The sequence below is a fragment of the Pongo pygmaeus genome, chromosome 7 (assembly GCF_028885625.2).
Source record: "Pongo pygmaeus isolate AG05252 chromosome 7, NHGRI_mPonPyg2-v2.0_pri, whole genome shotgun sequence".
NCBI lineage: Eukaryota > Metazoa > Chordata > Mammalia > Primates > Hominidae > Pongo > Pongo pygmaeus.
Window position 1 is genome coordinate 87,471,723 of NC_072380.2, and position 17,713 is coordinate 87,489,435.

General features: G+C 37.4%; 1 long non-coding RNA gene and 1 pseudogene across 2 annotated transcripts in view; one reads left to right on the forward strand and one right to left on the reverse strand.

The window, feature by feature from the left end:
* Positions 1–214: 214 nt before the first annotated feature.
* LOC134740115 (uncharacterized) overlaps positions 215–17,713 on the reverse strand; it is a 52,482-nt gene continuing 34,983 nt past the window's right edge. Inside the window, exons 4-7 of one of the 2 annotated variants that reach the window (XR_010127350.1) lie at positions 17,099–17,243; positions 15,830–15,969; positions 14,368–14,486; positions 215–344 (exon numbers count right to left, since the gene is read on the reverse strand). This is a non-coding gene — a long non-coding RNA (uncharacterized LOC134740115). The remainder of the gene's footprint in view (positions 345–14,367; positions 14,487–15,829; positions 15,970–17,098; positions 17,244–17,713) is intronic. The other variant, XR_010127351.1, reaches the window with a different exon arrangement.
* Positions 11,236–11,652, forward strand: LOC129042097 (HIG1 domain family member 1A, mitochondrial-like; annotated as a pseudogene).

Here is a 17,713-nt window from a genome sequence, read left to right on the forward strand (position 1 = left end):
GAATTTGACCTGCAGAAATACTTAAATGAGAGAAAAAGACAAATTTTTGCACCTTGTCAAATCTTTCCCTTTAGATATCTAAAATATAATAGATACTTGAAACCATTTTATCACTTTCCAGTAGTGCCAAGCATCCATTTTTTTGCTTCTCATTGTATTTCAATTCAAGATATGGAAGTACTCAAAAATAATATGGTATACACAATACTTACATATGGCAACTGAGGATTATTTTGCATTTTTCAATAATTTATAAGCTGGGTGTGGTGGCTCACCCCTGTAATCTCAACACTTTGGGAGGCCAAAGCGGGAGGATCACTTGAAGCCAGGAGTTCAAGATCAGCCTGGGCAAATATATATGAAACAATTATAACTCATAAAATTATTTAAGAAGTAAACATGATACACCATAAAAAAGTGTAAGTGTGACACCAAGTCTTTAGTTTAATGTGTGCATTTAAATGTTACTTTAAGAGAAGGCAAAAAATGTGATGTGATTAATAGTGACTTTATATAATGAAATTAAAATGTTTTATAATATTTACTGCAATCATAGTAATTTATTATGTGTGACCCTACTTCAAAGTTTAAATCTAAAATGTTTATTTCTGATATAAGTATTTATTTAAGAATTTTATTTACAATTGCCAAGTGCTACTGCCTCAGCAGAGAAAGGTTTCTACAAATTGCAATTAATAAAAAGCTATTCATGAGCTACAGCAATTCAAAGAAGGCTTGCTAATTTGGTATTGTTTTCAATAGAACATAGATTACAAGAAAATATTGATATTAACCATATAACTTACAATTTTTTATAATGAAGTCAACAAATTTTATTGAAAAAATAATTACTGAATTATATATAGTAATATATAATTGAATGTATCTTGAATTATATAGAGTAAAATATATGTTACTGAATATATATATGTTACTGAAGTAGATATATGCAAATATTATCATCCTAACATCTGAAAATCTAGACATGGGCAATAATAATTCATTCATTTATCTGTGATACTTTACCAAACATTAGTTACTTAAAATATAGCTTTGCAATATATTATGACTTTATTGGTATGAAAATATATTAAGGTAGGAGGAAATAATTGATTCTATATGACAGTGTATTTATCATATCACTTTTAATTATTTAGATATATAATAGGTGAGTCCCCAAGTATACTCTTCTTCCAAGCCCCCACTGTTAGCAGTAGACATGGGCACAGGTGACTAAATGTACATTTGGAAAAATCACTCTGCCAATAGTTTAAATTCTGGGCTTGAGGAGAATTACATTAGAGACAGGGAGAAGATTTTGCAGCAGTCCCAAACTCATGGATCAGATTCTTGTCTTGGGTGATTGAGTGGATTGCAGTGTGATTTGGTGAGGTGCTAGAAAACTCTGGAGGACTAGAGGGTTGTGGATGAACATGATGAACAACACGTTGGGCAATGTTGAGTTTGAGGTACCTGAAGAAAATGTTAAGAGGAAAGATGTGTGTGTGTGTACGTTCACACAAAACATACAATTTATATGTATGCATATATTTAAATACATGCATAAATGGGTGCATATATGTTTACATATATGTGCATATATATATGCATGTTTGTATCTATGTATGTGACTAGAGCTTAGAAGAGAGAGATCTGGGCTGTATATGTGCAATTCTGTATCATAAGATGAGTAAGTGTTGATTTCACAAACAAGAATATGTATAGTATAGAGTGTAGCATGTCAGAAATGAAGGAAAGAGCTAGTTTTAAAAGAAAAGAGGGAGTTAACTATGTCAAACGCTATAATGTATCCCAGAAAGTTAAGAAATTATCAATGGAGGGCATTGAGCACAGAAAGAAAATTGAGGTGGCAAAGCATAAATAGAAGATAAATAATTGGGTTCTGATGTTAGACTGCTTTTCTTAGAAGTTTAGCAATGGATGGAGAAAGGGTTTTTTTAGTGTACTTGTGACGATTTGGCAACTCATGAGAGAAGGTTCCAAGAAAGATGTGTTATTATTTTCCAAGGTGTCATCAGTGTGAGGATGTTTATATTCTAAGATGCAGGTGAGGCTGAAGACATGGGAGAGAGTACTGATGACCAATAGTATAAGGTCTCAAAGAAAGCAAGAAGGGAGGGTATTCAGAGCAAAACATGGAGGGACTTACCTATGGTAGAAGAGAGACCATTCCATAGAAATTGCAAGGAAGAAGGATAAATGGGTGTGAACACTTGCTTAAATAGAAGTTTTTTGGTTACATTTATGAGCAGCCCAGTTGAACCAGTTTATGCAAAAAGAGAGAATATAATGTTTAGAAGTGTCTCCTCAGACCTCAGAGCAGGAAACACACCTCACTAGGGACTAGAAATAGGAGCCAGAAACTCTTCAAGATTCAAAATCCCACTCTCTAGGGCTGTGGGTTTCTCATTTCTGCTTCCCTTGGTAGCTCTGCTTCAATGCCACATAGCCTGCTTTTTTATGTGCACATCGCTCCTGAGTCTGTGCATGGCAGTTCAAACAACCATCAGAGACCACCTAAAATCTCTAAAACTAAATTTCCAGTTCTCAGAAGAGATCATCTAATTAGCCCAACTTGAGTTGGTGTGCTGATACACTCATCTATGATCAGAGAAACACTAAGAGTTGTGTGATAGAGTTTCAGCAACGAACATCCATCCCTTCAGGTAAATATCCAAAATCCCCATCCTTGTCTTAAATCATTTATTACAATGCAGATGAACTTGTTAGTGAGAGGGACAATGGTTGAAAATATTTCTATTAGCCTCCATTTCATTATTGGGTTGGGAGGCAAGGTTTTCTACTGAGTATGATTGTGGCACTGTATATTTTTAGAACTTGGGGATAAGTGGTCAAAAAGGGTATAGATATATATGTATGTGTGTGTGTGTGTGTGTATGTGTGTGTGCATATGTGTGGGTATATATATATGTGTGTATATATATATGTTTTAATGAGAGTAATTAAGGTCCAAAGTGGCCATTTTGAGAAATGGAAGATGGAACTCTATGAGAATCTATGAAATTTCAGTAAGACATCATTGAGTTTCCAGTTAAGACAAAAGACCATGATTTTATCATGGTGCCAATCCAAGCTGTATTTTGTATAAAAATTCTTGGCAGTTTGGCTATAAGAGATACTGAATAAGTGGACTAATGAAAGGTTAGAATTTTGTCAGGTGTATTGTAAAATTTTATCAGATTTGTGTAGAACTAGTAGACAAGACAGTGAAACATTAACCACCTACTGGTTTAAGTAATGAAGATTTGAGACTGATGAGAGAGAAGAAAGAGTGAGAGAGTGAAAGAAAAGAAGATGACAGAAGAGGGGAGGGGAGAGGAAGGAAAAAGAGGGAGAGGGAAGAAGAGAGGGAAGGAATGGGAGGGGAGGAGAGTGGAGGGAAGACAAGGGAGGACATGTGTGAACTACATATCTTCTTGAGGTCAAAGTAAAAGATATAAAGAACACAGAGATGTTAAGGAGGCTGATGGAAGTGAAGATGTGTTCGAGAGTGAAGCATTACAGTTTATATTTAAGAATGTTGGGTAATTCTTAGTAATGACCAGTTCCAAGGTATGGCTATGGGTGAGGTTGGCTGCAGTAGTTGAGGTGTGTTAATGCTAAGAAGGTCAACAAATCATGAGACAAGACTTTTGGAGAGATCAACCATAGGCATTGAAGTCATCTAGGATAATAGTGGGATCTGTGAGTGAGAGAACTGTGAGCCAGGGGCAATAACCAGTGATTGACCATGAAGCCGGCAGACACCAGCATTGAGGCGGAGGGTGGAATAGCATAATAGCATAAGCTGAAAGAAGAATTTTTTATTTGAGTGGAGTAGAATAATGTTTTTGGAAGCAATGAAGTAGAACGCAAACATTGTTTCCTAACCTAAAAAGTATAGACTTGGCCGGGTGCGGTGGCTCACGCCTGTAATCCTAGCACTTCGGGAGGCTGAGGCAGGCCGATCACGAGGTCAGGCGATTGATACCATCCTGGCTAACACAGTGAAACCCCGTCTCTACTAAAATACAAAAAATTAGCCGCGGGTGGTGGCAGGCACCTGTAGTCCCAGCTACTCAGGAGGCTGAGGCAGGAGAATGGCGTGAACCCAGGAGGTGGAGCTTGCAGTGAGCCGAGATTACTCCACTGCACTCCAGCCTGGGCAACAGAGCAAGACCCCATCTCAAAAAAAAAAACAAAAAACTATAGACTTATGGACCATAAGCTATATATCCACTTACAGATTAAATAGGAGAAACCGAATTCTTCAGAAATTCAGGTTTTAATGATGAAACAGAGCGTTTAGAATAGTTGGAGATTTCTTTGCTATAAAATTGAATTGTATCTGGCTCAGATGGAATTGGACTGTTTTAGGAAATTGTTGAGAGGTAAAAGGAGTGTCAATAATAATAAAAATTAATATTTTAGATTCTTCCTATAATCTAGACACTTCCAAGCATTTTATATGCGATGTTATCTCATTTTTAATCATCATAAGCTATATAGTATTATCTTGAGCTAATACTATTTTGCCTATTTTACAGATAAGAGAACAGGGGCATCAAAGAATTAAATAACTTGCCCAAGCTTATGCAGGTAAGAAGTGTTAAAGCCAGAAAATCTGATACATGCCTAAGCATACTCTTAACCACTATGTATACAGAAAGATCGAGGTTAGGAAATAAAAAAAGATGTTGAGTTCGGCAACTTAATTATGGAAGTGAAAGGCAGACTGATAGTACTAACATTTTGGCTAACAACGCAAAATTACAATATCAAGCACAAAAGATTCATCAGGTCATTCTCTCACCAAACTCAAGTGCCAAAATAAGATGTGCAACAACTGTACCTTAAAATCCTTAGGCTGGAGACTTTCTCAGCATTTCACAGAATGTTTTGGTGAACAGGTGTTACATAAATTGGGGGTTAGGGGTAGGGTGAGGAATTCTAACCCTAGTTCAAGAACGTAATCAACAGAATTAGCTGTTTTAGAAAACTTCACCCTCGGGGAGGAGCCAAGATGGCCGAATAGGAACAGCTCCGGTCTACAGCTCCCAGCGCAAGCGACGCAGAAGACGGGTGATTTCTGCATTTCCATCTGAGGTACCGTGTTCATCTCACTAGGGAGTGCCAGACAGTGGGCGCAGGTCAGTGAGTGAGTGCACCGTGCGCCAGCCGAAGCAGGGGCGAGGCATTGCCTCACTCGGGAAGCGCAAGGGGTCAGGGAGTTCCCCTTCCAGGGGTGACAGACGGCACCTGGAAAATCGGGCCACTCCCACCCGAATACTGTGCTTTTCCGACGGGCTTAGGAACCGGTGCCCCAGGAGAGTATAGCCCGCACCTGGCTCAGAGGGTCCTACGCCCACGGAGTCTCGCTGATTGCTAGCACAGCAGTCTGAGATCAAACAGCAAGTCGGCAGCGAGGCTGGGGGAGGGGCGCCCGCCATTGCCCAGGCTCGCTTAGGTAAACAAAGCAGCCTGGAAACTTGAACTGGGTGGAGCCCACCACAGCTCAAGGAGGCCTGCCTGCCTCTGTAGGCTCCACCTCTGGGGGCAGGGCACAGACAAACAAAAAGACAGCAGTAACCTCTGCAGACTTAAATGTCCCTGTCTGACAGCTGTGAGGAGAGCAGTGGTTCTCCCAGCACGCAGCTGGAGATCTGAGAACCGGCTGACTGCCTCCTCAAGTGGGTTCCTGACCCCTGACCCCCGAGCAGCCTAACTGGGAGGCACCCCCCAGTAGGGGCAGACTGACACCTCACACGGCCGGCCAGGTACTCCAACAGACCTGCAGCTGAGGGTTCTGTCTGTTAGAAGGAAAACTAACAGAAAGGACATCCACACCAAAAACCCATTTGTACATCACCATCATCAAAGACCAAAAGTAGATAAAACCACAAAGATGGGGAAAAAACAGAGCAGAAAAACTGGAAACTCTAAAAACCAGAGTACCTCTCCTCCTCCAAAGGAACGCAGTTCCTCCCAGCAACAGAACAAAGCTGGACAGAGAATGACTTTGACGAGCTGAGAGAAGAAGGCTTCAGACGATCAAATTACTCCGAGCTACGGGAGGATATTCAAACCAAAGGCAAAGAAGTTGAAAACTTTGAAAAAAATTTAGAAGAATGTATAACTAGAATAACCAATACAGAGAAGTGCTTAAAGGAGCTGATGGAGCTGAAAACCAAGGCTCGAGAACTACGTGAAGAATGCAGAAGCCTCAGGAGCCGATGCGATCAAATGGAAGAAAGGGTATCAGCCCTGGAAGATTAAATGAATGAAATGAAGCAAGAAGGGAAGTTTAGAGAAAAAAGAATAAAAAGAAACGAGCAAAGCCTCCAAGAAATGTGGGACTATGTGAAAAGACCAAATCTACGTCTGATTGGTGTACCTGAAAGTGATGGGGAGAATGGAAACAAGTTGGAAAACACTGCAGGATATTATCCAGGAGAACTTCCCCAATCTAGCAAGGCAGGCCAACATTCAGATTCAGGAAATACAGAGAACGCCACAAAGATACTCCTCGAGAAGAGCAACTCCAAGACACATAATTGTCAGATTCACCAAAGTTGAAATGAAGGAAAAAATGTTAAGGGCAGCCAGAGAGAAAGGTCGGGTTACCATCAAAGGGAAGCCCATCAGACTAACAGCGGATCTCTCAGCAGAAACCCTACAAACCAGAAGAGAGTGGGGGCCAATATTCAACATTCTTAAAGAAAAGAATTTTCAACCCAGAATTTCATATCCTGCCAAACTAAGCTTCATAAGTGAAGGAGAAATAAAATACTTTACAGACAAGCAAATGCTGAGAGATTTTGTCACCACCAGGCCTGCCCTAAAAGAGCTCCTGAAGGAAGCGCTAAACATGGAAAGGCACAACCGGTACCAGCCACTGCAAAATCATACCGAAATGTAAAGACCATCGAGACTAGGAAGAGACTGCATCAACTAACGAGCAAAATATCCAGCTAACATCATAATGACAGGATCAGATTCACACATAACAATATTAACTTTAAATGTAAATGGACTAAATGCTCCAATTAAAAGACACAGACTGGCAAATTGGATAAAGACTCAAGACCCATCAGTGTGCTGTATTCAGGAAACCCATCTCACGTGCAGAGACACACATAGGCTCAAAATAAAAGGATGGAGGAAGATCTACCAAGCAAATGGAAAACAAAAAAAGGCAGGGGTTGCAATCCTAGTCTCTGATAAAACAGACTTTAAACCAACAAAGATCAAAAGAGACAAAGAAGGCCATTACATAATGGTAAAGGGATTAATTCAACAAGAAGAGCTAACTATCCTAAATATATATGCACCCAATACAGGAGCACCCAGATTCATAAAGCAAGTCCTGAGTGACCTACAAAGAGACTTAGACTCCCACACATTAATAATGGGAGACTTTAACACCCCACTGTCAACATTAAACAGATCAACGAGACAGAAAGTCAACAAGGATACCCAGGAATTGAACTCAGCTCTGCACCAAGCGGACCTAATAGACATCTACAGAACTCTCCACCCCAAATCAACAGAATATACATTTTTTTCAGCACCACACCACACCTATTCCAAAATTGACCATATACTTGGAAGTAAAGCTCTCCTCAATAAATGTAAAAGAACAGAAATTGTAACAAACTGTCTCTCAGATCACAGTGCAATCAAGCTAGAACTCAGGAGTAAGAATCTCACTCAAAACCGCTCAACTACGTGGAAACTGAACAACCTGCTCCTGAATGACTACTGGGTACATAACGAAATGAAGGCAGAAATAAAGATGTTCTTTGAAACCAACGAGAACCAAGACACAACATACCAGAATCTCTGGGATGCATTCAAAGCAGTGTGTGGAGGGAAATTTATAGCACTAAATGCCCACAAAAGAAAGCAGGAAAGATCCAAAATTGACACCCTAACATCATAATTAAAAGAACTAGAAAAGCAAGAGCAAACACATTCAAAAGCTAGCAGAAGGCAAGAAATAACTAAAATCAGAGCAGAACTGAAGGAAATAGAGACACAAAAAACCCTTCAAAAAATAAATGAATCCAGGAGCTGGTTTTTTGAAAGGATCAACAAAATTGATAGACCTCTAGCAAGATTAATAAAGAAAAAAAGAGAGAAGAATCAAATAGATGCAATAAAAAATGATAAAGGGGATATCACCACCAATCCCACAGAAATACAAACTACCATCAGAGAATATTACAAACACCTCTATGCAAATAAACTAGAAAATCTAGAAGAAATGGATAAATTCCTCAACACATACACCCTCCCAAGACTAAACCAGGAAGAAGTTGAATCTCTGAATAGACCAATAACAGGAGCTGAAATTGTGGCAATAATCAATAGCTTACCAACCAAAAAAAGTCCAGGACCAGATGGATTCACAGCCGAATTCTACCAGAGGTACAAGGAGGAGCTGGTACCATTCCTTCTGAAACTATTCCAATCAATAGAAAAAGAGGGAATCCTCCCTAACTCATATTATGAGGCCAGCATCATCCTGATACCAAAGCCGGGCAGAGACACAACAAAAAAAGAGAATTTTAGACCAATATCCTTGATGAACATTGATGCAAATATCCTCAATGAGATACTGGCAAACAGAATCCAGCAGCATATCAAAAAGCTTATCCACCATGATCAAGTGGGCTTCATCCCTGGGATGCAAGGCTGGTTCAATATACACAAATCAATAAATGTAATCCAGCATATAAACAGAACCAAAGACAAAAACCACATGATTATCTCAATAGATGCAGAAAAGGCCTTTGACAAAATTCAACAACCTTTCATGCTAAAAACTCTCAATAAATTAGGAATTGATGGGACGTATCTCAAAATAATAAGAGCTATTTATGACAAACCCACAGCCAATATCATACTGAATGGGCAAAAACTGGAAGCATTCCCTTTGAAAACTGGCACAAGACAGGGATGCCCTCTCTCGCCACTTCTATTCAACATAGTGTTGGAAGTTCTGGCCAGGGCAATTAGGCAGGAGAAGGAAATCAAGGGTATTCAATTAGGAAAAGAGGAAGTCAAATTGTCCTTGTTTGCAGATGACATGATAGTATATCTAGAAAACCCCATTGTCTCAGCCCAAAATCTCCTTAAGCTGATAAGCAACTTCAGCAAAGTCTCAGGATACAAAATCAATGTGCAAAAATCACAAGCATTCTTATACATCAATAACAGACAAACAGAGAGCCAAATCATGAGTGAACTCCCATTCACAATTGCTTCAAAGAGAATAAAATACCTAGGAATCCAACTTACAAGGGATGTGAAAGACCTCTTCAAGGAGAACTACAAACCACTGCTCAAGGAAATAAAAGAGGATACAAACAAATGGAAGAACATTCCATGCTCATGGGTAGGAAGAATCAATATCATGAAAATGGCCATCCTTCCCAAGGTAATTTACAGATTCAATGCCATCCCCATCAAGCTACCAATGACTTTCTTCATAGAATTGGAAAAAACTACTTTAAAGTTCATATGGAACCAAAAAAGAGCCCACATCGCCAAGTCAATCCTAAGCCAAAAGAACAAAGCTGGAGGCATCACACTACCTGACTTCAAACTATACTACAAGGCTACAGTAACCAAAACAGCATGGTACTGGTACCAAAACAGAGATATAGATCAATGGAACAGAACAGAGCCGTCAGAAATAATGCCACATATCTACAAGTATCTGATCTTTGACAAACCTGACAAAAACAAGAAATGGGGAAAGGATTCCCTATTTAATAAATGGTGCTGGGAAAACTGGCTAGCCATATGTAGAAAGCTGAAACTGGATCCCTTCCTTACACCTTATACAAAAATCAATTCAAGATGGATTAAAGACTTAAATGTTAGACCTAAAACCATAAAAACCCTAGAAGAAAACCTAGGCATTACCATTCAGGACACAGGCATGGGCAAGAACTTCATGTCTAAAACACCAAAAGCAATGGCAACAAAAGCCAAAATTGACAAATGGGATCTAATTAAACTAAAGAGCTTCTGCACAGCAAAGGAAACTACCATCAGAGTGAACAGGCAACCTACAAAATGGGAGAAAATTTTCGCAACCTACTCATCTGACAAAGGGCTAATATCCAGAATCTACAATGAACTCCAACAAATTTACAAGAAAAAAACAAACAACCCCATCAAAAAGTGGGCGAAGGACATGAACAGACACTTCTCAAAAGAAGACATTTATGCAGCCAAAAAACACATGAAAAAATGCTCACCATCACTGGCCATCAGAGAAATGCAAATCAAAACCACAATGAGATACCATCTCACACCAGTTAGAATGGCAATCATTAAAAAGTCAGGAAACAACAGGTGCTGGAGAGGATGTGGAGAAATAGGAACACTTTTACATTGTTGGTGGGACTGTAAACTAGTTCAACCCTTGTGGAAGTCAGTGTGGCGATTCCTCAGGGATCTAGAACTAGAAATTCCATTTGACCCAGCCATCCCATTACTGGGTATATACCCAAAGGACTATAAATCATGCTGCTATAAAGACACATGCACACGTATGTTTATTGCCGCATTATTCACAATAGCAAAGACTTGGAACCAACCCAAATGTCCAACAATGATAGACTGGAATAAGAAAATGTGGCACATATACACCATGGAATACTATGCAGCCATAAAAAATGATGAGTTCACGTCCTTTGTAGGGACATGGATGAAACTGGAAATCATCATTCTCAGTAAACTATCGCAAGAACAAAAAACCAAACACCGCATATTCTCACTCATAGGTGGGAATTGAACAATGAGAACACATGGACACAGGAAGGGGAACATCACACTTCGGGGACTGTTGTGGGGTGGGGGGACGGGGGAGGGATAGCATTGGGAGATATACCTAATGCTAGATGACAAGTTGGTGGGTGCAGCGCACCAGCATGGCACATGTATACATATGTAACTTACCTGCACATTGCGCACATGTACCATAAAACCTAAAGTATAATAATGATAATAATAATAATAATAATAAAAGAAAAAAAAAAAAGAAAACTTCACCCTCTTTTAAAAAGAAAGGCTATATTCTTCTCTTCTCCAATGATGAGTTTAAATATTCAAACACCTTTGAAGTAATTCTAGCCTAGCTGTGCATCTAACCAAATGAGTTGATACCTTCCCCAGCCTACTTTTCATAAACATCTCCCAATGATTTTTACATTCAATAATATAGTCCCAGGGATCAGAAGCTGTGTGAGGGGTTTGCTTGCTCTAGGGAGAGTCTTCAAGCAATTGCTGTCAACAGACACAGATGCTTCCCTTTCTTCATATGATGAAGATCAGGGATCCAAACTTATTAGCAGAGCTAAAGACGCACCATTCATCCCCATCGGAATGGCAGGTTTTGCAGCAATTGTTGCATAGGGATTATACAAATTGAAGAGCAGGGGAAATACTAAAATGTCCCTTCATCTGATCCACATGCATGTGGCAGCCCACGGCTTTCTTGTAGGAGCAATGACCATTGATATGGGCTAGTCCATGTTTCGGGAATTCTGGGCAAAACCTAAGCCTAAGAGGAAAAGAAGCTGTCTTGATCTCATTGGAGGAGCTTGCTTTAGTTAGACATCTCATTACCGAAGTTACATACTAACATTGAAAATGAACTGTTTGAGTGGGTTCAGGTGGTAACAAGGCATTTTTGAATATTGGCTTCCTTTGTTGCAGGCTTCATTTTCCTGGTGACTAAATCACCTGTGACTAGTTTACTAACTAGGGGAGTCAAGCTAACACACAAAAAAACATGTCACCTAAACGCGCTTGATAGTGTTGAAATGTCCACCTTCTTAAACTGTGAAGATGAAATTATTTCCAGAGAAGACAGCAGGCTAACCCTGAAGTACTCCCAGTTTGCTGCAGAGTCTCGCATGTTTGGGATGTTATATAAGAGTCCTATTTGCCCAGTTAATTTAACTTTTTTTCTACCTATCTTGTGGACTGGCTGGCTCTTTTAGAACTCTGTCAAAAAAGTGCATGGAATAGAACCTGTAAAGCCTCCCACAGCTGAAAGTATATATGCATGTGTGTTTAAATTAAATGTAAAAAGCTTATAATAGAGCTGCATAGTAGTAGTATTTATTAAAGAATCATAATTGTAAACATGAGAATAACTTACAGATTCTGGTTTAGTTTGTTTGTAATTGCAGAATTATATTTTTGCTGCTGTTATATTAGAATAATTTTTAAATGTCATCTTGAAATAGAAATATGTATTTTAAGGGCTCATGCAAAGGTAAATGAACACTTTGTAAAGTATGCATTGCTTATTTTCTCCACAAGAATTGTAAACATTAAACTAAACAAACTACCTACCATGGAATTGATTAATGATTTGTGAGAATGCTGGTTTAGTCAGACAGTGTATACAAACTTTTATATACTACAGAATGCTGTTACACTTGTGAAATTCTCTTGTCTAACCTGAATTTACATTCCATGGTGATAACGTGGTTTATGTATTGTTATTAAAGTAAGTGACCATGTCAAAAAAAACCAAAAAACCCAAGGTTGATTAAATCACACAATGTCTGTGACCATTAGTAACCTCACTTGTAAAATATAAACAAATAATACAAACTTCAGAGTCACAAGGGAAAAAGTCAAACAGTGCATATAGAATATTCAAAAAACACTGAATAAACAAAAATCCTTTTATTAATGAAGAACAACTTTCATATATGGAGCCCATGTGATGTATACAGCATTTTATTTTGTATATATATAAATTATTTTAATATATAATTAAATCCTATATATATATCATTAAATCCTCCATAACAAACTTTAGACACAGGCATTATAGTATCTCAATTTTACAGATGTGGAAAATTAGGCTTAAATGCCAAACATTAAATCACCGAGGTAGGATTCAAACGCAGTCTGTCTGACTTCAATACACTATTCCAACTGATGAAGGATACTTTGGGTAAACACCAACTACTATATAACAGTAAGCAGAATTATTACAGTCCATTGGTATAGCAGATCTCAAAATGCAATGCCCTTAGCTATCAGTTTAATGCAAAAAAAAAAGGAAATACAGTAAAACCTAGGAAAACATTATTCACAATATTTCTTTTAAGCATATTTACCCCATGCTAAAATAACTAAGCCTCCATGCAGCAGACATATATGGAGTCACATATTGAGTGACCATAGGTCTCAGGTTCCCCAAGACAGTTTTGATTTGTGATATTGCTTTTGCAAACTCGAATATCTTTTACTTTCAAAAGTGTCATGATTTGTAACCAGCACCGTAGCGCGTGCCTGTAATCCCAGCTACTCAGGAGACTGAGGTGGTCGGATCACTTGGTCCTAGGAGTTTGAGACCCCCAACCCCCAACAAAAGGTGTCTTGATTGGGACAATGAATTATATGAACACTCTACTTTAATGTTTCTTGCTAAATCTAGAGGGATTACACCTTACCATTGCTTCTCTGAGTGTACCGTCTCAAAGTCAGTAGAATATCCCCTGAATATGATAAAATGTTTATAGAGTGCTTTCTGTATTCTACAACTCTTTTAGTGGATACTTAGGTTAATTTTAACTTAAAGACATAGAAATCACACATTACAAGGAGCAGTAATTCATATCCCTATATTGTTATAGAAACATAATTTAAATGTAATATTTTTATTGGGCATATCAAATGTCATTCCAGTTAATGTTGACTACATAGTTAAAACAGGGCAACCTATGATAACCATCCCTACTGAGACATTTCCTGAAATAAAACCTTGTCTTTAAAAATTTTTCACCTCAAAAAAAAATTCTTTATTTGACTTTAATCTTTACACTGAATTTCAAACTTTCCCTTGGTACTGTTCTTTGCATAGTGAATATTGTAATTTCTCTCACCCAAGGCTGTGCAATTCAGATCTTATAACACTTGCAGCTTCATTGTGTCATATTTAAAAAATGATTATCTTTTCTTCTTATACTTTTTAATATATTTTATGTATGATATTGATATGAGGTTTTTAAAAGTGTGACAGAATGACTAGTAACAACCACACAGTTTGAATTGTGCTTGCTTTTGAGGCCTTCCCAGTCAAAAAACAAACAAACAAACTACTTACTCCATTCTTAAAATTAAAAAGATTAAGTTAGAATAATGGTTTATATCAACTTGGAGTTTAGATCAAGTATTTTTAAGAAACTGTTTTAACCAAAAAGAAAAAACAAACAGTAAACAATTTAAGAGAAACCACTTTGATAAAGTAACTTCAAACTGTTGAAATAAACGTAAGTTCAAAAGAAAGAGTTACATAATATTTACCAGTACAAAAGCTGAAACTTGGTGGATCTTCGAAAACAAAACTTTTTTCCTGAGTTTGATACACAGAGCTTCCCAGTAGAGGGCTCCACAATACTGAAGGATGTTCACTGAGGAGGTACCTTTAGTGAAGCCATTTTATGATTATACACAACACAGTAAATAGTATTTGAAAACTCAACCCATACCATTTGTCACAACCCCACATATACTATATTGGGACTTAAAAAAAAAAGAAGACGAAGAAAGAAAGAAAAAAGTAATCCAATGCAGATTACAGTGGGATCATTTGTTTGATTTTAACAATCTCAAAGTATATGTAAACTAGCTGGTTTCTCTGGACACGTGTCTGATGATACGAAGCCATCTACTGTGTGAGCTGCAAGATGGGTGTGGACAATAGAAGATGTTTCCTTGGCAACGAATATGTGAAAGCTCTTGGAATATCTCTCCTCCCCAGGAGTTAATTTGTTTCAGATGGGGAAAAGTGATTACTTATGAGAGAGAGAGAGAGAGAGAAAGGAGAGAGGTTCTTAGGTTTTTTTTTTTCCCCATCATCTGTTAATTTTTTTCAAAAATGTAGAGTAGATGACAACAGCAAGAGTAAATATTAATGACATTGTCACCATCTAAGATTATAGCTCTGCAACAGTTCTGGCCTATTATAGGAGAAACAGAATAGGGATGGAATAGGAAAATCTCCTAACTGAACCAAAGTAGTCCAAAGTGTGTTGCCTACCCATCCTAATTCTCTGGACAATTTCCAGTGCTCTGCTTCTCTTAATGCTGAAGATTGTAAAGTACAGATGTTTACCACATGGTGATCATTACCTATAAAAGATAATGAGCTGTCATACAATAGAGAGGACATTTCTGACCCATTGACTTGAACTTTTTTCTGGTTGTAGTGAAGTGTTAGTCCTACAAAGTCCTCTCTTGCTTGCCTGTTCACCCTATTTGTTCCCTGTAGCATGGATTGATTAAGGAGTGTGTTGTGTTTATATCTATGGAAGCTTCCTCAATTCTAGACATGTAGTAGTAGGTCTTGAGTAAGGCTCTATTAGTTGATTGGTTAGTTGTTGGCATTGCTGATTATGGTTGAGTTGTGGTTTGGAGCTATAGAATTGCATAAAGCAAATCAGTCCATATGTGGAAAACTTAGGTCCTATTCTTTTGTATCACTTTTCTAATGAACAAAGTTAACCGACAGCAGAGATCTCAACACAAATTAAGAAGACTCAACCAAATCAAAGCACACTAAATCATATCAGTACATAAGTTTGTCAAGAGCAATGACTGTGTTAATTAAATTTTATAAAGCTTCTTAGCTCAATATGGTCTAATGTAATGAAGTGTAAATTAACCTAAAATATTTGAAATTGAAATCAAAACCAGGTGTCTTCACTCTAAATTCATGGGAAAATGATCCTGCACTTGAATAGAGGGTACTGATATTATCTCTTACCTTTTTCTACAGATTTTCAGAAATATGAATTCACATTTTCTGCAACTCTTCAAACTCACAGAGAAAAATAAATGACTGGTTTAATAAAATCCTTTTCTTGCTATTTAACTGTATTGTCATAAAAGATTCTTAAATAATTTCTATAAGAAAGAAGAAAATATTAAATTTTGGAGATGTTTATTGTCAGTCAGAAATTCTCAATCTCATGCTAAATTAAGTTCTTGTGAGATATTCTAAAACAACAAACACAAAATATTGTATAGACAAATTATTAGGTACACTGAATATAGATATTTTGTTTACTTAAGTAGCTATAACATATAGTATAATTATTAAGGGGTTATTATACTTTGTTTATGATAGTTATGAAATTATTAAATATCACCAAGTTTCATAGAAAAGCACCTAAATCACAAGTACACAGACACACTGATATTCATAAAAGGAAAACAAATGTTCCAAAAAACATAATTTCTTTTGGCCCCTTTAGCCACGTATATAATCTAGAATAACATGAACATGTAGTTATTCACAACTTAGGCAATAATAATGTTTGGTCATATTTAAGTAAATGGAATATCTATACTATTTAATACCTTATGCCTTCCTTTCAAAATAAAAAACAGTGAAATCTACATGTTCAGGGATTATAAAACAGTAAAGCAGGGGTAAAATTAATAATTCCGGGCAGGTCACTTTATGTAAAAGGACTGTATCAAAAGCCTAGAAAGACATTTTACTTTTTCCAAAGCCATTTCTTAAAAGAGAGATGATTTTTTATATAAAATTTGGTTAGGAAGAAATAGCGCTATGCTGCATAATAATACATACATGGAATCCATCATTAAATGAAATGTTCTTCTAAAATACAAAACATGAAAGTGCTTCTCTTCCTTCTCTTAGGTTTATACTGTGCTTTCTCTGAAAATTAAAGTTTGTGGGGTTTTGTGCATGAGTATGCATGCGAAAAAGAGATAACTAACAGGGATGAACATAGACTTTTACAAAAATTACACATAGCTACAATGCACATATTCAGTCATTCAACAATAGTTACTGAGTTTTTACTTGTTCTACGTATTGTTGTGAATACTTGGGAAACATCACTCAACAGATAAATATCTTAGACTTTATATTGCTTTTGTACAAATGGGAAGACCTCATGGTATTAGACTTGGAGTGCTACCATTATACTTCAATTGTTTGCATGTGCTGGGAGTGTCAATAACAAACCTCGACAGCTCTTGGATTTGGAGTGCTAATTCTTACCCTGGTTTGGTGGGCTCAGATCAGTCCTCCTTCTCTGATTAACCCTTATGTCATTACCACCATCACTATCATGGTACTATTCTTGACTTGGTAAGTCATATGTATAGAAATGTACCACTGAATATTCCCATGTCCTATGTACTGCCTAGAGAGAAAAGAGAGTTGGAGTGAGGTCTAGACCAAATCCTGTGAGTGGGGGCTGGTATCAAAATGTACCAAGGGTAATAAGAATTTCAAACCAAAGCTACCAAAGAGGGAAGTAAAATGTTGAATAGGAGGTGGAGATATCAAAACAACTCAGCGGCACAAATGAGTAATACCCTGGTGGACTTCAAACAACATCTGGTCTTCCCCCCAAAAATACACTATGTTAATGTGGCTCTTATGTAGTGGTAAGGCCTGACATTGTATTTGCTAAGATAGTTGCATGTCCTTCTTCATAAGTTAATATATAGTTAAGGGATACCTTTTTATGAAAGTGTCATATTCTATTAGAAACATGACCTGTTAGAATGTAAGCTCCAAAAGAGTGAGGTTTATGTCTGTCTTACTTAGAGCTATGCCCCCAAGACCTAAAATAATGCTTTTCACATAGAAGGTGCAAATGTGCAAATA